At 48.9% G+C, this 14,065-nt stretch overlaps 3 long non-coding RNA genes across 20 annotated transcripts in view; 1 reads left to right on the top strand and 2 right to left on the bottom strand.

The window, feature by feature from the left end:
* Positions 1 to 14,065, bottom strand: part of LOC128136562 (uncharacterized) — a 131,176-nt gene that overhangs the window by 108,462 nt on the left and 8,649 nt on the right. For 4 of the 18 annotated variants that reach the window (XR_008233423.1, XR_008233424.1, XR_008233421.1 and 1 more), the window contains exons 1-2: positions 8,781 to 9,892; positions 6,882 to 6,932 (exon numbers count right to left, since the gene is read on the bottom strand). This is a non-coding gene — a long non-coding RNA (uncharacterized LOC128136562). Of the gene's footprint in view, positions 1 to 6,881; positions 6,933 to 8,780; positions 9,893 to 14,065 lie in introns of those variants that run through there. The other 14 variants (XR_008233410.1, XR_008233417.1, XR_008233415.1 and 11 more) reach the window with 6 other exon arrangements.
* LOC128136565 (uncharacterized) lies at positions 2,431 to 3,450 on the bottom strand. Its single transcript, XR_008233430.1, has 2 exons — positions 3,372 to 3,450; positions 2,431 to 3,113 (listed from the first exon to the last, which is right to left on the bottom strand). It is a non-coding gene; the product is annotated as an uncharacterized LOC128136565 (long non-coding RNA).
* Positions 3,111 to 6,606, top strand: LOC128136563 (uncharacterized). Its single transcript, XR_008233428.1, has 2 exons — positions 3,111 to 3,593; positions 6,230 to 6,606. It is a non-coding gene; the product is annotated as an uncharacterized LOC128136563 (long non-coding RNA).

Below are 14,065 nucleotides of genomic sequence, written 5' to 3'. Positions count from 1 at the left end.
ATCAAAGACCGAGAGGCAAGCAACAGCTTAAGTAAATTGACCCCACTGAATGCCTTAAGTAAACAATGGGTTTCCCCGGAAAACAGCTTATTGCCTTAATTGAAGCTCTTTGAGGAAGAAAACCGCGTACTTTGTCATGTAAATGTTAATTGTAGTAGACAATGGCTCTAGGTAAATAGCACCCCTGGACAGGCAGTAAATGAGAGGCGTGCGGGCACTCCGCGGTGAAAGGTTGGTGGCACAAACACGGTTTCGGATGTAAATAAACACGGGTCCGCTCACCGGTGGCTACCGCCATAAAACTTTGGCACGTGCAGCGCAGCCAAAACGGCGGATTTACCTCAAAACAGCCTGGCCAGGGTCCCGGCCGGCACTGCGGGCAGCCACCGGGAGAGACCCTCTGACCGAAAAGCGCCGGTGCGATTATATTTTTTCGGCGTACGGGGAGGATGGGGTAACTTTTGAGGCCAAATTCTTTTGTTTTCAATCGACAGCACGCCTGCTGCTACCAGGACTGCCTCTCCGCTCCCTCCCCTCTCCCGGTGTGTGGCGTGAAGAGGCAAATATTCCCGCTCTAAGCCCCAAAACAATGTTCTAGTCCGATTGCAAAGTAAAAAAAAAAAAAAAAAAATAAAAAAAAATAAAAAGCAGGGTGCAGAGGGTTATCCCCTCGTTTGACGGAGCCGGCTGAGCCCCGTTCGTTCCCTTATCTCTGATCTTCTTTTAATCTGCCTCGCAGACGCTCGGTTTCTAGCACAGCATCCTGCGCCAGTGTGCCTCTGGGAGGATGTTTAGGTCAAGTCCAAAGGAAAACGCTACCCTTCACAATTAATCCTCCTCGATTCCACTGCAAGAGGTGCCTACGCTGCGGTAATTAATTATAGAGGCGATTAGCACCCGAACCGGTGTTTATTAAAAACCCGGGGATGTTTGCAAGGCCAGCCTGCCACGCCTGCTCTTCCCTTCTCCCACCGGGCCCAGCCTCCGCGGCCGAACCCCCCCTCCACTGCTCCGACGACTCCCACCCCCCCTCCGCGAAGGGCGAAACTTGCGCCCTGGTCGCTCCGCGCCCCCTCCCCTGGCAGCCCGCGGATGGCCGCGGGTGGGAAACGCTCTCGGGGATGGGATGGGGATGGGGATGGGGGGGGAGGAAGGCGAGGGAGAGGAGCGCGGCGCGGTGCCGGCGGTGGGCTCCCCCCGCCCCGGCCCCGGCCCCCGCCGCATCCCCCGGCCCCCGCTGGGCTGTCCGTCACGGGCTGCCGGGGCACGGCGTTGCCACTTGCCCCGAGCGTGGGAATGGGAGCGCCCAGCCGTTCACATCTCCTGCACGCCGTTTAACGGAATCAATTAGGCAAGACAGACCCTCCGCTTCCCCACCCCCACCTCCTCCCCCCCCCCCTCCGTTTTTTGTCAGGTCTATATACGTCCTAATTATTTCGGTTTGGGATGCCAGAGCTGTTTCCTGGATAGATCTGATCATCCTTAAACAAAAAGAGAGGAGGCGCACACGTGGGTTTGGGAGTAAATGTCACTTTCATTTCCAATGCTAGGCGCAGAGTAAGGCACAGAACATTTTTTAACACTTTGACAAGGGGGGGGGCGATCTCGTCTCCATCATGTCTTTCTGCTTCAGTAGCTTCCTCAAGGAAACCCTCTCGGAACAGAGAAGCATCTGTGCTCGCGTTTTGAATAGAAGAATAAAAATCGGCCATCACTTTTTTTCCATCTTTGTGCAGCTCCGCCGAGTTCTCAGTAGATATAAATTATTGAGCTTGCCTACACTTCAGTGTAAACTTTTTCTGAAAGCCTGCTTTCATATTCTTTGAAATAAACCCCGATGCTTTGTCTTAGATGCACACAGACAGGTCTTGGGTTGGATTGTTGTTTTTTGGTGGGTTTGGGTTTTTTTTTCCTCTCTCAGTTCAGTCCACGCTGTACCATCACCACCACCGTCATCTTCATCATCACCAACTACCACCTTTATTTTTAAGGCCATTTCATTGCAATGAATCATTTTGCAAAAATGAAACTCAGCATTTCCAAATACCTTTCTAAGAGAAAAAAAAATATATTCTCTTAGCCCAGTTAAAGGTTAGCTGGTCTGGGTTTCTCTTTATTTATTTATTCAACAGCAATAGTTGCACATGCATTGTTTACCATCAGTACCATCTCCTCTGTGCAGCGTCTGGCTATCCGTTCTGTGCCATCTGACAACTTCGTATTTTGGAATAAGTATGCCATTTAATTTCCTCCACTCCCACCTTCAGCTGTAAAAATGTTAGATTCAATAAGCATTCCTGACCTTTCTCGGTTTTTACTGTCTCTCGCAGTAGTCTTTCATTTTCGTACGCTGTACGATGATCTTGAAGGAGTTTTTACTTTCGGTTATCTAGCTTTATGAAGACCAAAACACTCATACAGCTAGATAACCAAAGATAACAACTCGCTTCCCTCAAAGCTTTTTTTTTTTTTTTTCCTTGCTAGAATCCAGATTCTTTCTGACAAACAGGCGTGTTGTTTCCTCCAAGAGTACCAGTGCTGCTTTAAAATATTCATCCTTTTATGCAATTGTGACCTGGTTTGTGTGTCTGTGTGTATGTGCAGCTAATAACATCCGAAAGAGATCTGTTGCCTTCAAAGTTTATTCCGAACTTTTTCTTTCAGCCAGTAATTTCCGGCAGCGGTAGCCAACAATTCGTCTGTTAATACCAGAAAATAAAACCAGCTATTAAGGTGCGTCAAGCTGCGTTAAGAGTGAGAAGCATCCATCCCTTCACAGGCCTCTATTTGCATTGTAAATCGCTTCGTTCTCACGAAAGGCTCTTTAGCCTCTATGAAGATGTAAAGCCATCGGCAATTTCCAGAGCGATGTCAGGAGGAAAAAAAAAAAAAAAAATCCCATTTCAGTAGAAAGTGACAAGATGATTCGAGGATGCGGCTCCTGATCCCTTTAGATTATGCACGGCATAGAGCTTTTTACCAAATGGTGGCAGCTTGATAGCAAATATCTTGCGTGCCGTGTGTGTTTTAGGGGGGAAGGTCCTCGCTTTCTCGGGGCTCCTAGAGCTGGGGAGAAGAAGACGCGGTCTTGCCGGCTTGCTGCTGCCCCCGGTCTGAAAGAAGGAGAAAAGGGCCATCATTGGAGGGCTTTCAGTGCCAAAATGTGGACCAGCCCGGCAAGGTCAGAGGTCCTGGACCGCGGGAGACCAAGGTAATGATGATGTCATGAGAAACCTCAAGTACACACGGCTATTGATATGCATGAGTGACCAGCGACCGGCCCAGGCCGGCGGGACCGAGCCCCCGCTCGCCTCCAGCATCGCCTCCTCCACCGCTCCCGGCCGCCGGGAAAAGCCGCCCGCCGCCTTTACCTTCCTCCTCGCCAGCGCAGACCGCTCTGACATCCACAGGCAGAGGCAGAAAGCTCTCTCTGAGGACAGATAAAAAGCGTTCGCAGCGCCGGGGAGCGCCTTTTTGCCTGCGTTTTCTCTTCTGGCAGCCTCCGCTAGCGCAGAGGGATGCGCGGCACTTTGCTGCCTGGCTCGGAGCGGGGCCTTGCTTTCCGAGGCCGGGGACCGGGTCTGTGCTACGCAGTGAGTCGATGTGTAATTACATTGACAATTTGCTCTGCCGGGTTGTGCGGGGTTTGGTTTTTTGGTTGTTGGGGTTTTTTGTTGTTGTAGGTTTGGGGGTTTTTGTTTGTTTTTTTTTTAATGGCTCCGCATCTCGGCCGTGTTTCGCGCCTAGAGTGATTTGCAGGTATTTACACCGGGACGGCTGTGCAAGGCGTTTTTCCTCTGCGTGTCTGTCGGGAAAGCTGCGAGCAGCAGGCTCAGTGTATTTTATAGCATCTATACCCTCTCTCCCTGCTCCCTCCCTCCCTCTCTCCCTCCCTCCCTCCACCCTTCCCTCCCCCCCCCCCCCCAGCCTGTGTGTGTGTGTGTGTGTGTGTCTCTGTGTCTGTGTTAGAATGCAACACAGGTGAACATTGCAGCAATATTTATCTAAGGCGATATATCATCTGGCGAAATGCCTTAATAAAAACGCTGATTTATAGTTTATTTTTATTAACCTCGTACTTAGAGCAAAGAAATGCATGCTGACGTTACTCAAGGAACCGATGGAGGCAAGTCCTTCTAAACTGTTAGAATGCGTTGTGTACAGTTTTAGGATTTAAGTCTCTCAGCTCCCCCTCCCCCACCCCCAAAAAGAACATTACACTTTGAATTATTTAACAGTATAATTTGTATAGAATTTTTCTAAGTCTAAAGTGCAAACATTAAAGGTCTCTCGAGTATACGTGATACAATGAATCTTCTCACTGAGATCTACCATATTTACTGTTGAAATTAATAAATGCACTTCAACAGCTCGTGCATGCTGCAGTCGGTATAGGATGCAGGCTGAAAAATCCAGCACAGGCAGAATACGGACTGCTCTGCACTCCTAAAGGAATTATGACTTAAAATTCGTGCTGCTGCTGTTCTTTTAAGGTGCAAAATAAAACACAACCATATCATGTGCTATGTTCCCCTCCAGTCACAGTCAATATGCCACACTGCCTTTAAATGCATTTGTTTGTAAATTAACCCGTGTTTGCACATGTTGCTATTGTTAGGGGAAAATTTTTAAATGCATGAAGTTAAACTGAAGTTGTTGTTGCTCTGTGTTGGCTACGTAGCCTGCTTACATGACAAAGCGTACGTGTGCTTGTGTGTACACAGGGGAACCATATGTACATGTGTCAGTCTAGGTACATGTGTTTGTGTTAAAATAAATATGTAGGTGTATATGGTTACACTGTAAAATGACAACTATATCAACCAGTCCATTTTTATCCTAAGTTAATATTACAAAACCATGAAAATGGGGAAGCAATCACATTTGTCAGACAAGGCCCAAAATTAATACTGCCACCAAGAAGTAACACATATACATTGCTGATCTGCTGTATCTTGGATTTAGCAGCGATATTGCTAACGAGGCCACTCATTTGTGCTTTCAGAATCTCAGCCTTTGAAACTAGGCAGCTCTTTTTTAAACAGGTATTAGATATCCTGGTATATCTGCAGTTTACCACCGGTGCTTTGTACCTGAGAGACGTAAGAGCTAACTGTGCCAGCCTTCTTTCTGGAAAATACAGATCCTGGCACAAAGTGGTTAGAATTCTTATAATGCTGCATTATTAGTTACTGAGCTTCTTCATTACCTCTCAGGCTGTTCAGGCACAACAGGGACGACCAAATCAGACATCTGATACATCCAGGGGCACATGATCATTCTGATATTATGTAAAATTCTAATGAGCTTTTCTGAATTGGCAGACAGATGGAGAGATGTTTTTTTTCTGGCAATAGCTAGGGGCAGCAGTGTTGGTGATCAGGCATGTGTTGCACACGACAGGCTTGTAATCTTATGCATCAAATTCTTTCAGTCAGAGGCAGGAAAATCCAAGTGCTCCTCATGTATATGTGTGTGTAAGGCTATGCTTACACAGGTATCTGTATATGTAATGCATATTAACACAGACACATACGTACACGTTAATGCATGCATGTAAACCGTGTCACCGCATTTACAGTTTAATGCAAGGCGTATTATTGCAAATTGATATGTTTCAAAGATGCAAGGTATACCTTTCAAACACCAAGCCCTGGTCTCACAACCACCCCACTTACACACTGACTTGGGAAGTAACTGCAATACACCTGTCACATTTTGTTGATTAATGACCAGAGCCTCAGTAAGTCAAAAGAGCCAACATCACGATTATGACCTAGCTGTTCATTAGCCATATTACCCATTACATTTTCTAACTCTCAGACATCTAGTAGGGCCTCAAAATCAACGGGTGTCAGGTAAGAATTGCTCAAAAGTATTTGCTTATTCTGAATATCATAAAAACATATGCAGCGGTTGCAAAATACATTTCCAAGACTGCAGTGTTGTCTAAGGTCTGGAAAGTTTAAGCAATGTGTAGTTCTGAAATTACTGCCGAAAATATCACCCGAATTGTCAAAAGCATCTGTTGTTAACACTGCCTGCCTTCTTCCAGTTTACATAATTGTATAAAACTTATTTATTCCAAAATCACCGTAGAAATGATCTGCATATTGGAAGATACGGAATCCAAACACTGACTTTTTCGTCCTACCTCCCTAATATATTCCCACTAATGGCCTGTAGATTAGTATGTGATTGCCATGCTTGTTTTCTAATCTTTTTATAGGTCTCCAGATGGCTGTGACGTAAAGAAGAAACATCCTGCGTGGATTTCTTAAGAATAAACAGTCTCTATTGGCTTTAAAGAGGAATGCTGATGATTCTGTAATAATTGCAGTCAGACCCCCGTCCTAATGCCAGCATCCCCACCTTCTGCGGGGAAGACACACAGGAGCCCCCCTTAAGATGCTGTGAGGTACATAAGAAGGGTGTAGCATTACATAAATCCCCCTTTTCCCACTAAATCATGGTAGAATTCATGCAGATGTAAACCACGGCATGCCAGTACAGCACAGGCCAGCTTTCCCTGCAGAGCATCCCTTTCCTCCCAGCCAGGTAAGTCACTTGACTAGCTTGCCTTCCAATAAAGGTGCCTCATCATTTCTTTTGTGACCACAATTTCATTTTACAAGCAACTGTACTTCTGTTATGTTGAACATATGGTATGCAAAGGGGTATCCAATAGAAATCCAAATTACGAAATAAGAAAAGGCAGACTGTCGAGAATACAAAGTCTCAGAAAAAAAAATTAATAAAACTGCAAACAGTCAGTAATTACACATGAAAACACTGCGTGCTGTTAAAGAACATATATCCGCATCTGCAGGTAATGCATATCGTATCGCCTGACTTTTATTAAACAAAAATTTTAAAATTACCGTTTCTTGTCATGACTGTCACTCCCTGTGGTCTGTCTGTGTTGTCTAAATCTGAAAAATAGCCAGAAAATAAGCAAAGGATCATAATTTAGACACTTCCAGTGTTTGGTTCTTGCTCATGAAACATATGTGAGCAGGTAAACCTATGCGTGTTCAGAAGTATATTAACTTCTGAGATTATTAAATATATCACTGAAACGCTTGGCTCTAGATTAAAACGGGGAAATAACTAGCCACATTTCCTGCAGATGATCTAATGTGACACAAAACAGACATGAGTGATGTACTCTGGTATCTGCAGGGTTAAATGTGGTAATCAATATTTACAGGAAATAATCTGAATAATATAATTAAAACCCAAATTGCATCATTATTTCTGGAGAACTATGCTTAGAAATAAAAGATTATGAATATTATTTGGGGCTGCTGAAGAGAAGTGACGAAAACTACAGAGGCAGATTCAGGATTTGCATACCGTAAGCTGCCAGTTACTTAATAAAGGATGGAGGCTCCACCTAGCCTTCAGTTCAAAACATGCAAAACACATTAAACCAGCCTTTCCCCGCTAGATTTCCCAGCTCTTCCAGACCGCCGGTGTCCTGAAACCGGGATCACCGGGAAGGCATGCTCTCTATTTACAGCCCTGCGAGCGTATCCAGAGCCGCGGGGGTAAATAAATACAACGTAAGCCGCTCGCTTTCATTGCATCATATCCATTACATCAGCCCCAGCTAAAAAATGGCATTATTATTACTACTACTGCTATTACTATCTCCCAGGAAGCAACCCAGTTCTTCTCTTTTACGGGGAAGCGGTTTCACCCGTTTCACGGACCCGGGGTGGACCGGAGTTGCAGAGGCATGCTACTTTTTGGGTGGGATGGATGGAGGGATGCAGTGGGGCATCCCTGGACGAGTCCCCAGCTCCAGTGACACCTGGGACTGGGGTCGGCGGCCGAGCCGCCCTTCATCGGCCCTACTCGGGCTCCGGCACAGGCCTCCCCCCCACTCCCTGACCTCCCCCCCCCCCCCCCAAAAAGGTGGGCTCCTGAGCCGCCCCGGGCCGGGCCTGCCGCACCGTGCCCCCCCCTCGCCCCGCCTCGGCCGGGAGGGCAAGAGCTGCAGGAGCATCATGCGTTTATCAACCACCCCCCCGCGCGGAGGGGTGCGTGTTTTGATCGGGCTGCATTTCGGATAACCCGGGAAGTGATGGCTGCTTGCTCCAAGTGATCCACTACGCGCGGAGGCAGCGGGTGGGCTAGCTGCAGCGAGCAAGACCTTGCACCCCGGCCAGCGGCAAGATATGACTTCGGCTCCTCTCTTTTCTTTTTTTTTTTTCTTTTTTTTTTTCTTTTTTTGCTCCATCTTTTTTCTCTACCCCCCCTCCCCCCCCCCCCTTTCTTTTCCTTTTTTTTTTTTTTTTAAGCTCCAATATGTAGAGGCCACAGGACTTGGTTCCTATACTCCAGCCCTGTGAGTGTTTGCTCCTGCGCCTGCACACCTTCCGAGGGCACCCAGGCATTGTCAAAAAGCGCCCCGAAAAGCCACAGCTCTGCTTTCGCCGGCACTCTGCCGGATAATTAACAGTTCCCGCACCCTAACTACGCTCCACGACCAACAGGTTTAGCATCAGAAGCACAAAATCGGCTAACCGGCGTAAGCCGCCGTGTCAAGTCATAAACCCTGCCTTGTTAATCAAATTTCCCTCGCCGGGGGCGAGTGGAAGTGGCCGGAGCCTTGCCGGGGCGGCCAGCTCCTGCTGCCCGGGGAGAGCTGGCCCCAGCCCGGGCTGACACGGACCCGGGAAACCCCGACCTGCCCGGGGCTCAGCATCCCCAATTTTGCAGGGAATTCAGGATCGGTCTATCCCACACAAACCCCCACACCCCGCGGTACTTACATTTCTTCGCCTTTATCAGAGAAAGATTTGACCCCAGATCTAAGGGGGTAAGCTGAGCCTCCGGTGGCAAACAAAGATCCTCACGGCCAAGCCCCCTCGGAGCAGAGAAAGCTCTTTCATGTCTCCAGAAATTCACGTCTTTCCCCTCGCCATCCCTCTTTAAAAGTGCCGCTTAGCTCCACGGTGTCATTCTTGCGCTCTAAAAGAGTTAGAAATCTTCCATCCAGGAAAACGGGAGAGAAACGCAGAAAGTTGGCTTGGGTTGGATTTCTGGTTTGTTTTTTTTATATATATATTATTTTATTTTCCTTTTTCCGTATTGCTTCCTACGCCCCGGAGTAGAAGTGAAGTGTTGTATGTGAGGCTCTGCAAGTTTTTTGGGGGGGTTGGCCAAGGTCTAGTCCAGCCCTCTCTGCTGAGGAGGACGTGCTCTGAAATTCAACCAATTTCCCCAACGCTTTTGTTGCTGATGAACTGAAGCCCTATTGTTCATCCATTGCCACGGTCTTTTTCAGTTCCTACTATACGTTATGCGTTGCCAGAGATAATGAATTTGCACCAAAACCTCTCATAGTCTCATTCTGACAGACGGAACAAATTAGAAATGTCTAGTCTAAAGAAGAGCAATGGCTACCTTTTCCTAGAGAAGAAGGAAAGCGCGCATTTCTTTGGAAACTTAAAAAGAAAAAAAAAATTGCAGCAAAAGGTCGAGTTTTCTAAGGTGTTTTCCTCCGGCTAACTTCTGAAGAACAGTTTCTTCCGCGTCTTGTTTTTGGGAGGCACTGCCATTTTGTGCAACTTTTGTCCGAACCCACCAGCCGGCCAACAGCAGGAAAAAAAAAAAAGAAGGAGAAAAGAAAAATTAGAAAAAAATCATGGTGCTAACAGAAAAGACTCTCTTCCCATCCCTGCTGTCAGGCAAACTTGTAGCGTGACCTCTCGTCGCTGGAAGGAGGGTGTCCTAAGCCGCTGCCGGTTCCTTCTCTCCCCTCTCCTCCATCGCTCCGGGTTTGGAAACAGCATGAAAACGCTCGTCAAAGCCCCGGCTGGGTTTTAGGGCGCGGGAGGCGGGCGGGGAGCGGAGGGGGCTGGGGGGCGGGCTGGGAGAAGTTTCGGTGTGCACCGGAGCGGGAGGTGTGCGGGGAGGGAGGGATGGAGGGGAGGGATGGAGGAGGGATGGAAGGAGGTGGTGCACGGCAAGGGGGCGGCAGGACGGCTCTCCCCAGTGCCCGGGGGTGGAGTGGCGGCCGTGGGGGCGTGGGTGGGTGTCGTGCTGGCCCCCCACTCTGGGGCGGCTTTACACGACGACCCGGCCCCGCGTGGGCAGGTGTCAAGGAGTGTGGGTATGTTGGGGGGGGTGGGTGGGGTCGGAGGGGGGCTGCGAGGGGAAGGAGCGGGCTCAAAAATGAATATATATATATACATATATATATATGTTACACCCGCGCACAAACATATGCATGTGTGTGTGTGTGTATATATATATGTATATATACACACACATATATGAGTGTGTATATGGTGTCAGCTGAGTGTCGCGCCCGGAGCGCCGCTGCAAGGAGCGGGGAGGCGGTCCGCCATCCCCGGGCGCGGATTTACGCCGATTATCCGCGGATTTATTTCCGCGGGGACAGCGGGAACCAACGCACCGCATCCCCCGGCACCCGGGCATCCCCTGCCCGGCACAGCCCCCGGGGACCCGGCGGACAAAGACAGCTCTGTGAGGACCGAAACGCGAGCCCGGAGCGAACCGACGGAATTCAGGAGGAGCCCCCAGCGACTCAGAAAAAAAAAACCCCAAAACCGAACCACCCCCCCCCCAAAACCCCAAAGAAAACCAAAGCCAAACTGCTGAGAGGATTTATAAAAGTCCACACGGCTTCCACCAGCCAGAAATATACTCGTGTTTCCACTCCCTGGCGTGGGCATTTAAGTTTAATTGAGATGCTTGAATGGAAAGGCGGGGAGGGTGGGTGGGTCGAGGGGTGTGTGTGGTTTGCTCCAGGAGCGACATTGCCAAAGTGCGGAGAGATGCTCTGGAACATCTCACAGCAGTCTAACGAATACATAAATAACGTCAGGGGAAAAGGAGAGGAATTCGTGTCCTAACAGAGAACACCCCACGCTTCCAAACGGCCGGTGCCATTTCATCCTGCCGCCTCGCCGGCAGAAAATTCCTCTGCCGCTAAAAGTTCTCCAAACATCACCATGTACCGCGGCGTCTCCAAAGGGGGGGGGGGGGGAGAGAGAGGGGGGCATAAACCGCTCTCCTCCACCCTCGTACTCGTCACTTTCCGCCGCCAGACGCCGGGTCCCCGCTTATACCGCTTCACCTCCCCATCGGAGCGGGGGGATCACTGCAAAGCCGAGACAGCGGCTTTGACTTGCAGATCAGACCGGCGGCGTCTGCGAGTAGGCACAGCGGCTGCAGCCCACCCACCCACCCACCCCCCCCAACCGGCCCCCCCGCTTCTCTGCAGCCTCCTCCCTTCCCTCGCCCCGGCCGGTGGTACCGGCGGGCCCCGAGCCCCATAGCATCCGGAGGGATGCTTCGCCTCCGCGGGCTTAACACGCCTGTGTCATGCAATATTTTGGGGAGAGAGGGAGGGAGGGAGGGAAGGAAGGAGAGAAGGAGAGAGGGAGGGAGGAGGGGGATTTTTTTTTTTTTTAATTGGCCGGAGTTTTCTGTTTCCCGCTCGTCGCCTGAGAAAGAGAAGCAGCAATTAACGTCCCATTTAAAAAAATAAATAAATAAAAAATAAAAAAAAAAAAAAAGGCAGGACGGGCTCTGCGGTGCTCCGGGGAGGTGGGCTTTGTTTTGGGGCCGGGCAGGGGGGGCGGGCGGGCTGCTGCTGCTGCTGCCAGCGCTCATTTCGTCGGGCAGGGGCGCGGAGCGGCGCGGAGCAGCGCGGAGCGTCTCGGCGGCTGCGCCCCCCGCCCCGCGTCTCCCATCTCCGCTTCATGTTCAAGGTTTAACGGCGAGGTCACGTCCATTGACGTCAGCTCGAGGCATACTGTACGTCCGACATACGGCGACATTTACATACATCAAGGAAATTAGGGCATTAAAAAAAAAAAAAAAGGAAAAAAAAGAATATGTAAATCCCGCTGCTCGCAGAAGAGACCGCGGATTCCCGGAGCGATCACCCCTATTGCAGAAGATCCTAATTAACGGAACAAAAAAATCGAGCCTCCCTTTTCCTTCCAAACATCATCATCACCATCACCATCATCATCATCAATCAACACAGCAAACATCCCGGGCCGGGCTGCGGGGTGTGATCCGGACTCCACCGCTGCGCCATTCTCCTCTCCTCCTCCTCCTCCTCCTCCTCCTTCTCCTGCTGCTGCTGTTGCTGCTGCTCCTCTTGGCTCCAGCGTGTATTAGTTTTAATGCTGATGCATATGTAAAGGTATATTTGCATTTTTTTTTTATTTACTGAAAGTTACAAGCTATCGCTTTTCCTTTGATCTCTCCTTTCTTTTCTTTGTTTGGCTGGTTTGTTGTTTCTTTTTTTTTTTTTTTTAAACACCCTCCCCCTTTCCTTTCTTTCTATTCCCCCGGTTTTTGGCGAGACTCTGCTGTGTATGTGTCTGTATATTCAGTTTCCTCCATGCTTCTGTTTGTGTAAGGTTTACAAAATACGCAAGGTGCTGGTATTACAAATCAAGGGCACAAGATGCTTGTTGGGTTCTGAGAGGAGAGGAGGATCTCATTGCCAGGCTCAGCGATCATACCGCTAGCTCGAAACTGGAAGTTTGATCGCCTAATTAACTTCGTATTAGGAAAAAAACCCCACCGAAACAACCCCAAACCCAACCGTTTTAAGGTGTAAGGCGATATAGATAAGGCGTGTAATGGGGACTGTTTCAAGGGATTTATAGTATCTCATTGCTGTATTACGGCCTGTAAACGCACTAATATCTGCCTCGATTTTAGGAACATTTCATGTCAAAACCTTCTCTTAAAATGTGTAGACCCAGGTACAGAGAGCTTTCTCTGAGGAAGACATCTTGTACGTTCTGTCTTAAGTGCTACGTTATTAAAAGTGTTACATCTCATTTTAACGTGTGTAGCTTTAAACCCGCTACCTAATTCTCTACAGAAAAAGCACTTTTAGAGGTTAATTTAAAATATTGCCGATAGCATTACATTTGCTTTATCCGAAAATCCACAGGCCTTGAATTACAAACACTGTTAGCACATTTCGGTTTACCTTAATGGGGAATTTTTTACAAGAAAGAAGACTAGCAAGAAGAGTAGTTTAAATCTGATTAAAACCAGAATATTACCCTCTTTTTATAGTCCAGGCATTTTACGTTTTCAAACCAGTAATGTTATTCCATAAAAAAACCCAACACCTGCCCGTAGCCACATTTTTTCTTTCTTTCTTTCTTTCTTTTTTTCCCAAGTGCATGCGTAGATAATTAGATACACTATGAATTACTTACCTGCATGAAAGTATAGGGCAAAAGTTAGCCCTCCCCAAAGACTGTCATGCATGGTTTTGTGGTTTTGGTTTGTTTGTTTGTTTTTTTTAAATAAAGAGCAGAGTGTCATGGTCGGTCTGTATTACTCAGTGCCTGTTTCACCACACGTATACTGTAATACTTCGGCGTTTCTTACGGTATTTCCAGCGCTACCTCTCGCTCCAGTTTTACAAGCTCTACACCTATATGTCACCCAATAAAAAGCGGTCAGAAGGCTGCAGGTAAAACATTAAAAACAAAAAAACAAAAAAAACAAAACCAAAACCACGAAACCCACCCCAAAACGGAAACCGACACCATCATCCGTTAGGTCAGCTCTTACCTTACCCCATATAGCAACAATTCATTAGGAAATTACCGTTTCTACACGTTTTTACCAATAGCGGGTGCCGGGGACTCCCGGCCTGCGGACGCAAACCCAACCTCCCTCCCCCGCTTTTAATTAGCGCGCGTGCAGCTCTCGCGCCCCGGCGGACCCACATTAGCATATGCAGAGAGGCAGGCGGAGGTGTGAGGGCGGGGGGGGAAGAGTGTGTGTGGGACACACACACACGCCTGTCCGTCCGTCTGTCCGTCCCCGCAGCGCATCCTCCCGACGGCCCCCCCCCGCTTTCTTACCTCGCACCTCGCCGCGGCCCCGACGGGACGGGGGGCACAGCCGACACCACCCCCCCCCCCACAGCCCCCTCCCCCGGCCGGGATGCCGGGGGGTCCCTGCCACAGCATCCCCCCCCGCCCCCTTCCCCGCCCCGCTTTACCATACGGTGGCGGCGTTTGAATGAGCCCCCCCACCG

Source organism: Harpia harpyja, chromosome Z, assembly GCF_026419915.1.
Source record: "Harpia harpyja isolate bHarHar1 chromosome Z, bHarHar1 primary haplotype, whole genome shotgun sequence".
Lineage (NCBI taxonomy): Eukaryota > Metazoa > Chordata > Aves > Accipitriformes > Accipitridae > Harpia > Harpia harpyja.
Note: the sequence above shows the minus strand (reverse complement) of the source record. Positions and strands in the feature narration are given on the sequence as shown.